The sequence below is a fragment of the Dermochelys coriacea genome, chromosome 5 (assembly GCF_009764565.3).
Source record: "Dermochelys coriacea isolate rDerCor1 chromosome 5, rDerCor1.pri.v4, whole genome shotgun sequence".
NCBI lineage: Eukaryota > Metazoa > Chordata > Testudines > Dermochelyidae > Dermochelys > Dermochelys coriacea.
In genome coordinates, this window is record NC_050072.1 from 66,555,566 (window position 1) to 66,568,514 (window position 12,949).

A 12,949-nucleotide genomic window follows, 5' to 3' on the forward strand; every position below is an offset into this window, starting at 1 on the left:
CGTTTGTGCTGCAGCGCAGCCGGGGAGCGCCCGAGCAGCGATCCCCGGGGCAGGCACCTGGGCCCCGCTCTACACGGCCGCTTCCCTGCTGCCTAGCCCCAGCAGCGCCTTTCCTCCCCGGGGCTGTGGGGGCACAGGAAGTGCCCAGTGTCGCTGGACTGCTCCCCCTCCCCCCTCCACGTGCGCCCACGCTTCGCGTGTGTAGCAAGAACAGACCCGGGGGTGAAAGGCAGCGCTAGGGCTGCTTCCTAGGGACCAAGCGCGGATCTTAACCAGGGAGCTAGAGGTAGCTTTCTCCTCCAGAAGCAAACTCTTACTTTCACGAAACTCCCCTGCATCGGTAACTGCGTGTTTGAGGTGGGTGACGCGGGGCTTTGTTCCATAAACGTGATCACTCACAAGATGTCACGCTCCTTATTCCTTAATTGTCGAGTCAGCCTGAGGATAGTGGAATGATAATACCCTAGAGCGAGGCACAGATTTACAGACTGAAACCCTTTAAAGGCTATTGCATCAATGTGTTCACAAAATCTTAGTTGAACTTATAAGAAATAAAATTGGACTAATAAAGATTTTGGGGCTACCAGGTGATTTTCGCCAAGTATGCAATCCTAATGTGTTATTGCAGTGAACCCGAATTTCCATTGGCTTTTCAGGACACTTCAGCATTTCCCAAATGCATGCTGTCTATCATCTAGCAAATTAAACATATTTCCTTTCAAATATAGTAGGCATAATCATTAGGCTTGATGTCCAGCTCTCAACTGCTTTGTGATCAGTTGACTCCAGGTATGTCTATGCTACAGGACACTGTAGTGTAGACACTCCTAAATTGCAAGAAGGGATTTTTCAAGCGATGTAGATGACCTAGCTACTGTTAGAGAGGTAGATTAATTGTCAACCTGGCTGCATCTAAGGTGCGGGTTAGGTTGTCCTAAATTTTTGCCCTCTGAGACTGTTTTCCCAGCTCTGAGTGATGTAGCTTGGTTAACTTAAGTTTTAGGTGTAGACCAGACCTCAGAGAGAAATATCTATGGAACTTTCATCTTTGCTGCATTGGAGAGGTGCTCAAAGATAACTGTCCAGGTTTTGCAGCAACCAGCTGGAACCATTTCAGAACAGTATGATATAAATGAATTTATATGGAGCTGTACTGACATCAGTTTGCAATGTGATATGGCAACAAACAGGCCAATGCACCTTTTGAATGCGTACAGAGAGACATGAAGCAAGGAGGCAATGATAGTCCTGGGTATAATCATACCTCATAGTGCTTTGAGTTTTGGGCACCATATTATTAAAAAGATGCTCACAAAGAGGAACAGATTTAGAGAAAATCAGTGGAAGATATTGGGGTTATAGAGATTGATTTGCGGAAAGAATAAATGAGCTAAGCAAGGCTTGAATAATAGCTTAGGAGTTACTAAGTCTGAGGGTTTTGAAGGATGTAAAAACAAAAGATGAAGAAGAATTATTTATAGTAATACAAGATGGGGTATATTTCTGTGTGGAGACAAAATTAAGGGGAAATCTTGGATAAATTTAGGAAAAACGTTGACCTTTCTTAAACTGAAATTGTTTACAAAGGGAAGTAATGTAAATTAGGCTGGACAAAACAATAGAAATACGTTAGGGCTGTCAAGCAATTAAAAAAATAATCTCGAGTAATTGCGTGATTAAAAAATTAATCACGTGATTAATCACACTTAATAGAATACTTTTTATTTAAATATTTTTGGATGTTTTCTATATTTTCAAATATATTGATTTCATTTACAACACAAATATAAAGTGTACAGTGCTCACTTTATTTTTATTACAAATATTTATTTGCACTGTAGAAAACAAAAGAAATGGTATTTTTCAATTTACCTCATACAAATACTGTAATGCAATCTCTTTATCATTAATGTTGAATTTACAAATGTAGAATTATGTACAAAAAATAACTGCATTCAAAAACAAAACAATGTAAAACTTTAGAGCCTACAAGTCCACTCAGTCCTATTTCTTGTTCAGCCAGTCACTTAGACAAACAAATTTGTTTACATTTGCAAGAGGTAATGCTGCCCACTTCTTGTTTACAATGTCACCTGAGAGTTAGAACAGACATTCGCATGGCATGGTTGTAGCCGGCGTTGCAAGTTATTTATATGCCAATGCGCTAAAGATTCATATGTCCCTTCATCTTTAACCACCATTCCAGAGGACGAGTCCATGCTAGTGACTGGTTCTGCTCAAAAATGATCCAAAGTAGTGCAGACCGATGCATGTTCACTTTCATCTTCTGAGTCAGATGCCACCAGCAGAAGGTTGATTTTCTTTTTTGGTCGTTTGGATTCTGTATTTTCCACGTTGGAGTCTTACTCTTTTAAGACTTCTGAAAGCATGTGCCACACTTCGTCCTTTTCAGACTTTGGAAGGCTCTTCCTATTCTTAAACCTTGGGTCGAGTGATGTAACTATCTTTAGAAATCTTGCATTGGTACCTTCTTTGCGTTTTGTCAAATCTGCAGTGAAAGTGTTCTTAAAATTAACAACATGCTGGGTCATCATCTGAGACTACTAGAATATGAAATATATGGCAGAATGTGGGTAAAACGGAGCCAGAGACCTACTCTTTTCTCCCTCAAGGAGTTCAGTGAAAATGTAATTAACGCATTTTTTTTTAATGAGTGTCATCAGCATGGAAGCATGTCCTCTGGAATGGTAGCCAAAGAATGAAGGGGCATACGAATGTTTAGCATATCTGGCACATAAATACCTTGCAGTGCCAGCTACAAAAGTGCCATGTGAACGCCTGTTCTCACTTTCAGGTGACGTAAATAAGAAGCAGTCATCAGTATCTCCTGTAAATGTAAACAAATGTTTGTCTTAGCAGTTGGTTGGACAAGAAGTAGGACTGAATGGACTTGTAGGCTGTAAAGTTTTACATTATTTTTGAGTGCAGTTATGTAACAAGCAAAATCTACTTTTGTAAGTTACATTTTCATGGTAGAGATTGCATTATGGTACTTGTAAGAGGTGAATTGAAAAATATTATTTCTTTTGTTTATCTCTTTTCACAGTGCAAATATTTGTAATAAAAATAATCAAAGTGAGCACTATATACTTTGTATTCTGTGTTGTAATTTAAATCAATATATTTGAAAATGTAGGAAAAACATCCAAAATAGTTGATAAATTTCAATTGCTATTCTATTGCTTAACAGTGAGATTGAAAATGCAGTTAATTGCAATTAATTTTTTAAATCGTGATTAATTTTTTTTAGTTAATCACGTGAGATAACTGCAATTAATTGACAGCCCTAAAATATATTATTGCCAGGAAGATGGGGCTAGATCATGTTATACATTTTTTTCCATGTTGAACTTCTGAATCTGTGACGTGAAATATTTATTTTACACTCAATGGCTTAGCTTTTCAAGAGGGACTTTCTCATACTAATGGAGTCATATCAGGGCATGTAAACTTTTAAGGCTCTATTTTCATGCCCTTTTAACCTTGACACTTTTCAGTCTTCATCTCGTTCCAATGTGAATTTTTGAAATTTGAAAATAACTAGTTCAGCTGTCTGTGTTTATGGTGCTATGAAAAATTGTTTCCTGCTTTTTGAAAAGGGGTCTTTTATATACTTAATTTAAAAACAGTGATTTGTTTTTAAAAGTTCAAACTTGTAGTGGGCATAACTTTCCTTGATGGCTGGTGTGTGTGATATGTTGGACAGATTGAGTTTATGAGTATATTTAGAGGTTAATGAATGTGAAGAGTATCTGCATTATGAATATGGTTTAGATATCTGCAATGTGTGCCAGACATGAGCTCACTGTAGTGTTTGGCAGCACAGCTGCTAATATCTTTGTATCTTGACAAGATTTCTTTTTGGACCCATAAGGCTGCTATGGCACCATGGTATGTACTCCATGAAAATTAGTTTTTTCACCATGTACCAGTGATTAGCAGCCTTTCCACCCATTAAATGACTTGGGTCAGGATTGTTTTTAAACTAGTTAATGTACAGTGTTTACTCCTTTCGGTCATAAAGTACTGGCACCAAAAAATCCACATCTTATTTTTTCTTTAGAAACATTGCTGCATGAAGAATAGAGTTAATATCTTGCCTATTTTTGCATAATATGAAACTGCCTCATTGGAGGGGGGCGGAAATGCCTGAAAGAAAGATAGATTGTAGCAGATAAGTCTAAACAGGTGCATGTACCATCGTTAGAGCCCTGCGCTGATACAAAATTTGGATCCGCATACATCAGCAATCTGCAAAGATCTGCGGATATCTGCAGATATAAAGCGGGGATCTATGGATTTGCAGGGCTCTAACCATAGTGTACACAATGGTTACACAGCTCACATAAGTAATCTCTTCCTAAATTTGAATGATATTCACTATCATGGCTTTTTTGTGGAGTACAAATATTTATGTACAATAGAACCTCAGAGTTATGACTACCTCAGGAATAGAGGTTGTTTGTAACCTGAAATATTCCTAACTCTGAATAAAACATTATGGTGGTTCTTTCAAAAGTTTACAACTCAATATTGATTTAATATAGCTTTGAAACTTTACTATGCAGAAGAAAAATGCTGCTTTTATGCATCTTAATATAAATGAAACCAGCACAAAACCATTTCCTACCTTGTCAAATCTTTATTTAAATTTTCCCTTTATTTATTTAGTAGATTATATTTAACATGGTACTGTTATTTTATTTTATGTCTCTGCTGCTGCCTAATTGTGTACTTCCAGTTCCAAATGAAATCTGTGGTTGACTGGTCAGTTCATAACTCTGAGGTTCTACTGTATTTTAAAATGCATAAGCAGGAAAGCACAGTATTTTTATTTACTTTGGTGTCTTACAATCCCCTTTTGGTCTGTTCTGCCAATTTGAGTGCACATTTCTCTCAAGTCTCTTTGCTTTCTATGATACACATGGAATGCTTTCCTTGAGCTAATTTCTAATCCTACTTGATATTTCTCCTCAAGATCCACTTCTGCTGTGACACATGTAATTAATAAGCCAAATAGTGATGACTAGGTTGAGCCGCAGACGGGGATAGCTGATTTTCATTTATAAAAGGTGAAAGGCATTCTAAGGATTTTTGAATCATCAGGTTGTGTAATAGTATGATCTTTTTGCTATTACTTTCTCCTTCCTTCATTTTACACATTTGTAAGCAAGACAAAATCTAATTTGAAAGTCTTTGTCTCCAAAATCGTCTTCCTGTGTTTGTGCAGCACTTAATACAGAAGGGCTGTGAACCAGACCATTGTTGCTGATGGAACCTTATTTTTGCATTCATAGATTCATAGATACTAAGGTCAGAAGGGACCATTCTGATCATCTAGTCCGACCTCCTGCACAGCGCAGGCCACAGAATCTCACCCACCCACTCCTATGAAAAACCTCACCGATGTCTGTCTGAGCTATTGAAGTCCTTAAATCATGGTTTAAAGACTTCAAGGAGCAGAGAAGCCTCCCTCAAGTCAACCATGCCCCATGCTACAGAGGAAGGTGAAAAACCTCCAGGGCCTCTCCAATCTGCCCTGGAGGAAAATTCCTTCCCGACCCCAAATACGGCAATCAGCTAAACTCTGAGCATATGGGCAAGATTCACCAGCCAGATACTACAGAAAATTCTTTCCTGGGTAACTCAGATCCCATCCATGTAATATCCCATCTCAGGGGATTAGTCCTATTTACCCTGAATATTTAAAGATCAATTACTTACCAAAATCCCATTATCCCATCATACCATCTCCTCCATAAACTTATCAAGTAGAATCTTAAAACCAGATAGATCTTTTGCACCCTCTGCTTCCCTTGGAAGGCTATTCCAAAACTTCACTCCTCTGATGGTTAAAAACCTTCATCTGATTTCAAGTCTAAACTTCCTGGTGGCCAGTTTATACCCATTTGCTCTTGTGTCCACATTGGTGCTGAGCTTAAATAATTCCTCTCCCTCTCCTGTATTTATCCCTCTGATATATTTATTCCTCCGCTTTGAGGTTTTTTCAGTGTGCAGCCATATAGTAACCAAATATTTTCTTTTACAAACACAGAATAAACTATTTGTATTTAATGTTTATTTACTCAGATTGCCTCCTAAATCACTGGAAAGCTTCCAAAACATGTTACCACTGAGAAGAGACCAAACCTGGAAAACTTCAGCCCCAAATTGAATATTTTAGGGGAAAAAAAAAAAACTATAGTGAGAGGTACCAGTTGCCTTTCTAATAGAGTAGAAATCCTAGTATATCTATCTCCATCCTCCCCAAAGTGACTCCAAAAGCTGTGTTTTCCAGAAGCAAGCTTTGTGGAGTGTGGGAGAGAACCATGGTCCACACAGCTTGGTGTGATTCTGAGTCCAGAGTTCTGTTACTGCAATAGTTGAGGATTCATTGTTATCTAGAATGTTTCACTTAACCTCTCTGCATCTCAGTTTTCCTATCTGAAATGATGGTAAGGTTACTAGGAATACTACTCCTTTTGTTCTAAATGAAAATGGATGTGAAAGTGCTAAGTTATGACATGCACCTTGAACCCTTGGCTCCTCTCCTCTTGGCTGTAGATGCCAGTATGATGATTGCTGAACCATGGAATGGTCTGGTCTTGTATTTAATTTAGGGAATGGGAATATTAGGGGACAGTAAAGTTTTTCCACAGTTTCTTGGCTTCAAATCTGAGGATGTCTTTTTACAATGTTTTGATGCTTTAAAAATTTATATGTATTTATCTTAAATCTACTTCGCCAAGGTGTGTGATTGCTGAGTGTTGATATGTGAAAGAGATCTCGGGATAACAGAAACATCTGTTTGGCTTAGTGTTTCCCCCTATCTTAAGAGGGGATCTGATGAATATTGCACTGTACTTCTTGATTAAAGAGGTAAAGCAGCTCCATAAACTAGCAGGGCTTGGCAGATTTGGTGTATTGGTAACTCGTGTTTCCATACAGTTCAGTTATGCCTGTCATGCCCTGGAAAGACAAATATTTGTTACATGAATGTGACAGGTTCCCCGTGGGGTGCCACCTGAAACTGGGGAACCACTGAGCCCTCTGACCCACTGGCCTGGGCTCCATCTCTCACTGTGTTTCTATGACAAGCTGCAGACACGCTCCCGGTTTTACACTTCCACCGGCATACACATAGGTAGGGACACACCCAGCTGCAGTTACATGCAGGCTCTCTGACCAGCCACTACATGTGAACCAACAATAGAGAGGCTACAGCCAAAATAACCACCAGCTTCCCAGCCTAGGACCCCAGAGCGGTCCTGGTCCAACCCCAACCAGTATGAATTTTATTATCCAGTTCACCACTGCCTCAATCTGTAGAGGAAATGCAACAGCTTTTGCCTTTTGAGTTATGATTTCCCAAGCACTTTACTCCATCTCACTGGTTTAGATAAAGCAAAAATAAGTTTATTAACTACAAAAGATAGATTTTAAGTGATTATCCGTGATAACAGAGATCAAAGGAGATTACCTAGCAAATAAACAAAAACACAAACTTAAGCCTAAGATATTAGAAAGATAGAGTATAAATTAGCAAATTCTCACTCTGGCTGATGATACAAGTAGGCTGCAGATTCTTAAGGGACAAGCTGCATTGGCTTTACAGCTTGGAATCCCAGGTCTTTCACATACAGGCTAGAAATCCCTTTAGCCTGGGTCCAGCGCTTCCCCTGGTTCAGTCTTTGTTCCTAGGGTGTTTCCAGGAGTCTTCTTGGGTGGAGAACAGCAGATGATGTCACTCCCTGCCTTATATAGCTTTAGCATATGGCGGGAACCCTTTGTTTCAAAACTTGGTTCCCAGACCGGTTTGTGGAAAAATACTGACATCCCAAGATGGAGTCCAGAGACATGTTGTCTGGTCACATGCCCTTGCAGTGTTATAGCAGCCATTGCTTACAGGATGGCCAAAACGTTCACAGGAAGGTTAAGTTCTTCCATGGTCCATTGTCTTTGCTGATGGGCCATCAGCACTGTCTGGCTTCTTCATCGTTGTACCAGAAAGGCTAGTTGTGGGTGTCACCCAAAATAAGCACTGTTGAAATACAGATACTTATTCAATATTCTTAACTTTAGATACAAAAATGGTACATGCATACAAATAGGATAGTCATATTCAGCAAATCATAACTTTTCCAATGACGTCTTACATGACCTGTCTTGTATAAAATTCATCATAATTATGCCATGATTATATCATAATGTCACTGTGAAGAATATGGGGTGCACTGTCACAATGAAGTTTGATAGAGGAAAGCCATATTATATGTTTAAATTGTACAATTTTTCTGAGAAGATTTAAGGAAGCAGTATGATATTCCAGTCCAGAAACAGCCTGCTAGTACTCAAGTGTAGCTACAGGTTTTGTGTAACATTCTCATCTTGAGTGTGTGTTTAACTTAAGGTTAAATAGAATTTTGCTGTTTCTTATTGGAGTATGTTTAGATTCTGTACGTTGTCCAGATAAGTTGTTGCTCATTTGTAGCATTTCTATCTATAGTGTTGGCCATGAATATCATTCTGTACCTCTCCTTTCTGATTGAGAATTAGAATGTAGCATTCATTGCGAGGGTGCTGAGGAGATTACATTACAAGCACCAATCTGCTGATGAATTACAGCACTAATACAAGCATATTTATTTTAATTTGGATACCTCTAGTTTAGTAGCTGAAAGACTTTAATTCACATACTTTGCTTTTTCACATTCCTATTTCCGTATCAAATTGTTGTGGGAAATTTTTTGGCTTGTATTCTCCCGCTTTTCATTTTCTCCAGTTTGTGTCCTCTCTGCTTCAGTCAGATACAAGTGCGGAAGGGGAAGTTGACTTCACTTTTTATTCAGAATATTTCCCCAGGGCCCAACAGGAAATTAGATTTAAACTGACTAGGCTTGTCTGTTTCAATACGATGCTTCTGTGATTTCCCCCGTCCTTGCTCTTATATAGCACTTTACTTTTTTTTTCTTAAGCACCATACAAAAAGTAATAGTTGCAATACTCTGTTTACAGAGCGGTTTTGAAAAAATCTGGATATCCACAATCAGCCTCCAGCGTAGACCCTTGTTTCTAAATGACTGGGGAAAAAATGGCTTTAAGGAATGAAAGGGTTAACTTCTGAATAAAGTTATTCTTAATATACAATTTCCCTCTGTTAATGGCATGTTAATGGCATTGTGAAATAATCCACAGCTCAGTGTGGATTGTTACACAGTTTGATGCAACAAGTCGTCTTTGACATCAGGTTTAGAAGAAACAGCAAAGGCTTTACTAGGTATTTTGTTAGTTCGGTTGTGGCCCACAGGCTTTTGGAAACAAGCTCTTTATAGCCAACTTGTTGACTTCAGTTGTGTATATATATTTAATTCCTCAACTAGTGTGTGTGATGTAAAAAAAGAAATTTTAGAGAAGTTTGTCAACTTTAAACATGTTGTGCTCGCACAGTGTTTTATTGGTTGTGATTATTTCTGTAGCATTAAGCGAAGAGCTGCTATTTTACTATCTATGGAAGATTGGATTTAATTTTGTAATTTGCCTTTGAAAAGTACATATCTACCAATGAGAGTTGAAGATTCTTGATTTGGGGGTTCTTGACCCATAATTTCTTGGCTATTCATAGATTTTTGTGTGAATTTTCTATCACTTTTTTAGAATAGTTATTGGACCTCATCTACTGGATTAAACTCATTTAATTCTTTTTTGTATACTGTAGTAAATTTTTCTAAGTTAACTAATTTTGTATTGAAAATTCCCTTTTTTTCCCATCAAAACTGCATATCCGAAATTCCTAAAATAAGTCTGCATGGCTGGACGGGGTTGTCAGGGTTCCCTCCCCACTCTGAACTCTAAGGTACAGATGTGGGGACCCACATGAAAGCTTATTTCTACCATCTTAGGATAATACTTCCCCCAGGCACAAACTTTTTGCCTTTGGGGGGTACGTGCCACCACCAAGTGATTTAACAAAGAATTAGGGAAAGGACCACTTGGAGTTCCTATTTTCCCCCAAAATATTCCCCCAAATCTTACACCTCCTTTCCTGGGAAGGCTTGAGAATAATATCCTAACCAATTGGTTACAAAGTGATCACAGACCCAAACCCCGGTCTTAGGATCACAGAGAAATCAGTCAGGTTCTTAAAAGAAACAGAACTTGAAAAAGAAAAGAGAAAAGAAAAGAGATAAAAGAAGCACCTCTGTAAAATGAGATTGGAAGATAATCTCACAGGCAATCCAATACAAAACGTAGAAAATCCCTCTAGGCAAAACCTTAAGTTACAAAAAGACACAAAAACAGGAATACACATTCCTTACAGCACAGCGAATTTCACAAGTCAAAACAAAAGCAAAATCGAATGCATTTTCTAGCTAGATTACTTACTAACTCTGTAGGAGTTGAATTGCTTTCTTTCTTGATCTGTCTCCGGGCAGAGGCATCACACAGACAAAGCCTCCCTCCCTCAGATTTGAAAGTATCTTGGCCCTTATTGGTCAGGTGCCAGCTAGGTTACTTGAGCTTCTTAACCCTTTACAGGTAAGAGGATTTTATAGCACTGTATACAGAAAGGTGGTTACCCTTCCCTTTATATTTATGACAGGAGTTAATGGTAGGATAGACATTTTTTAGTTCTTTTAAAAGATCCTATCCATGTAATTAATGTCTGGCAGATGTTTGCCACATCTCGGGCACTATTTTAGTGTATGAAACATTTTTGTAATGTAATGGGAAGATTAATATCAAAGTGGCACAATGAGTATTTCATTACTTTTAAATGGATCAGAGATCTTAAAATTGTGGTAAACTAGTGGGGAATGTGCACCACTTTCCATGTTTCTAATGTGTCTTATTACCATGTAAGATATATGGAACTTTACAACAAGTAAAACACTGAATGTGCCCTGGATTGTAATATTTTCATAACCATTTTTGTTCACTCTGTTTTGTCCCTCTTTCCATCTTGCCTGCCTTCCTCCCCTTTCAAATTTTTCTGATTGTGTTGGGCTTGAGAAGATGCTTTTACTGGGGGGTAGGCCTTACTAAAGGTGTAATTCTTGCATTTCAGTCTGCCTCTCTATAGTAAGAGGTTCCACATCCGTAATTCTGGCACTTAAAATAGTTCCTTAAACCTGAGAGCCTTATCTTGAGTTGTTCTAGTTGAAGCTTCCCTGTGGAGTATAGTCCTCCTGAGAACAAAGTCATGACTTTATCCAAGCTCTACATATTGTACTGCTCGGCTCCCTCATTTGGCCCACATCAGCAGCAACCTAACAAACCTTATCTTTAGTCTTCTGTTACATCATCAACTATGTTGTAAAACTAGAATTTTTAGTCAAATAAAACTCCATTCATAGCAGTGGGAAAGAAATCATTGCATGTGGCAGACGAGGAAAGTGAAGTGGTAAGGAGAAACATTTTATATTCAGGCTTTTAAGAATCTTTTGGAAACGTATGAGCTTAAGCAAACAATAATTGTCAGTGTCTTTCTGAATAGAGGAGTAAATAAAGTTCCAAAGGCAAAAACTTATAGTTGTATAATACTGACTGCTTTTAAATGCTGACAAAAGCCTGGGTTTGGTCAGTGTGTCTACCCTTGTTTTAATTGTGCTATCAATAAGTTACTGCACTATGAATCTGATGTGCTCTGTACATGTGCTTTATTACACTGTGAAGCTGGCTTTTTTTCCGACCACAGAACATATTTGACAGTAAGTGTCAAATTTTTCTAACACTTGGTTCTTGACAATGGCATAGTTGTCCCAGTGAATAGTATGCATCTTGAATGCAATTTTTGACAACTTACAGAGGGTATCTAAATAATATACTTGCCATCAATACTGTTCTTCTGCTGTTCTCCCTGCATGGATAATTTAGGCTGAAATGACCTGAAAATAGCAACAGGTGAATTTCACAGTCTTCAGAATTTGGATAGATCTCTTAATTGCTACATACAGTTGCAGTCTCTGCTTTAGTTCCTGACCACTTGAGCTGTACGTCTTTTTTTTTCCACGGAATTTGAATGGGAGAGAACTGAAGAAAACTCTTAAGTCTGACCAACTTTCCTCTGATTAGAACTGAAACCAGATGATGGGTACCTGCTTTTAAAAGCAAACTAAATCAAATTCCCCTAATTATTAAGGGTATATGACTTTTGTAAAAGTCAGAAGTTGTAATTTCACTTACATTTTGGAATTAAGTTTTGACAATAATGGTGTAATTTTTGATTTAGGAAGCATTTGTGTAGGTAACATACTTGGCTAAGCATTGTTGGTAATTACTAGGAATATGATACAGCCCTTCATGAGAAAGAACAAAAGGACATATATACTGTAATTTTAATTTCTTTTTAAAAGTGATGGTTAAACCCCCGTAGAATACAGTAGAGGTAATGTTATGTTACTTTCCGGTGTGTTCACACTAGCAAAACTAGTACTCCTTTCTCAGCAACCAAAAGTAATGGCACAGATGCAACGGTACTTATCTTTTTGGGAGGACCTTATGTGTTAGGTTTAATCAGGGCTTCATAAGAACAGTAAAATCCAGAACCATTTCCACACTAGCACATGCACCTTTGCTACTATTGGTGCAGCTGCTTTGTTTTTGGCAGTTGCTGAAATACTTTTATGTAGGTGAATATGGTAAATCTCAAGTTGAATTCCTGTGGAGGTTTCTGGGAATAGGGAAAACTGCTGAAGGGAAGTGGATTTGAATTGGGGAAGATTTGGTTTTACGTTGGCAAAGAATGCTCTTTGGATTATAATTCCTATTTTAGAGTACATTTGGAGAAGAGGAAGGTGGCATTGTATTCCAAAACTCCTATGGCGCTTCACTGAAGTAAAAACCTCACAGAGTCTGATTTGTTTGTTTTTTATTGCTGGATGTTTGAAGGTCTATATCACTAGAACACACGTCCCTAGTTTGGGTAGGA

The 12,949-nt window shown here is 38.2% G+C and overlaps 1 protein-coding gene across 15 annotated transcripts in view; it reads left to right on the forward strand.

The window, feature by feature from the left end:
* Positions 1 to 12,949, forward strand: part of PPIP5K2 (diphosphoinositol pentakisphosphate kinase 2) — a 93,462-nt gene that overhangs the window by 458 nt on the left and 80,055 nt on the right. Inside the window, exon 1 of one of the 15 annotated variants that reach the window (XM_038401446.2) lies at positions 341 to 357. The exons of the other annotated variants lie outside the window; for them this stretch is intronic. The gene's annotated coding sequence lies outside the window, so the exon portion shown is untranslated. Of the gene's footprint in view, positions 1 to 340; positions 358 to 12,949 lie in introns of those variants that run through there. 15 annotated transcript variants of the gene reach the window in all.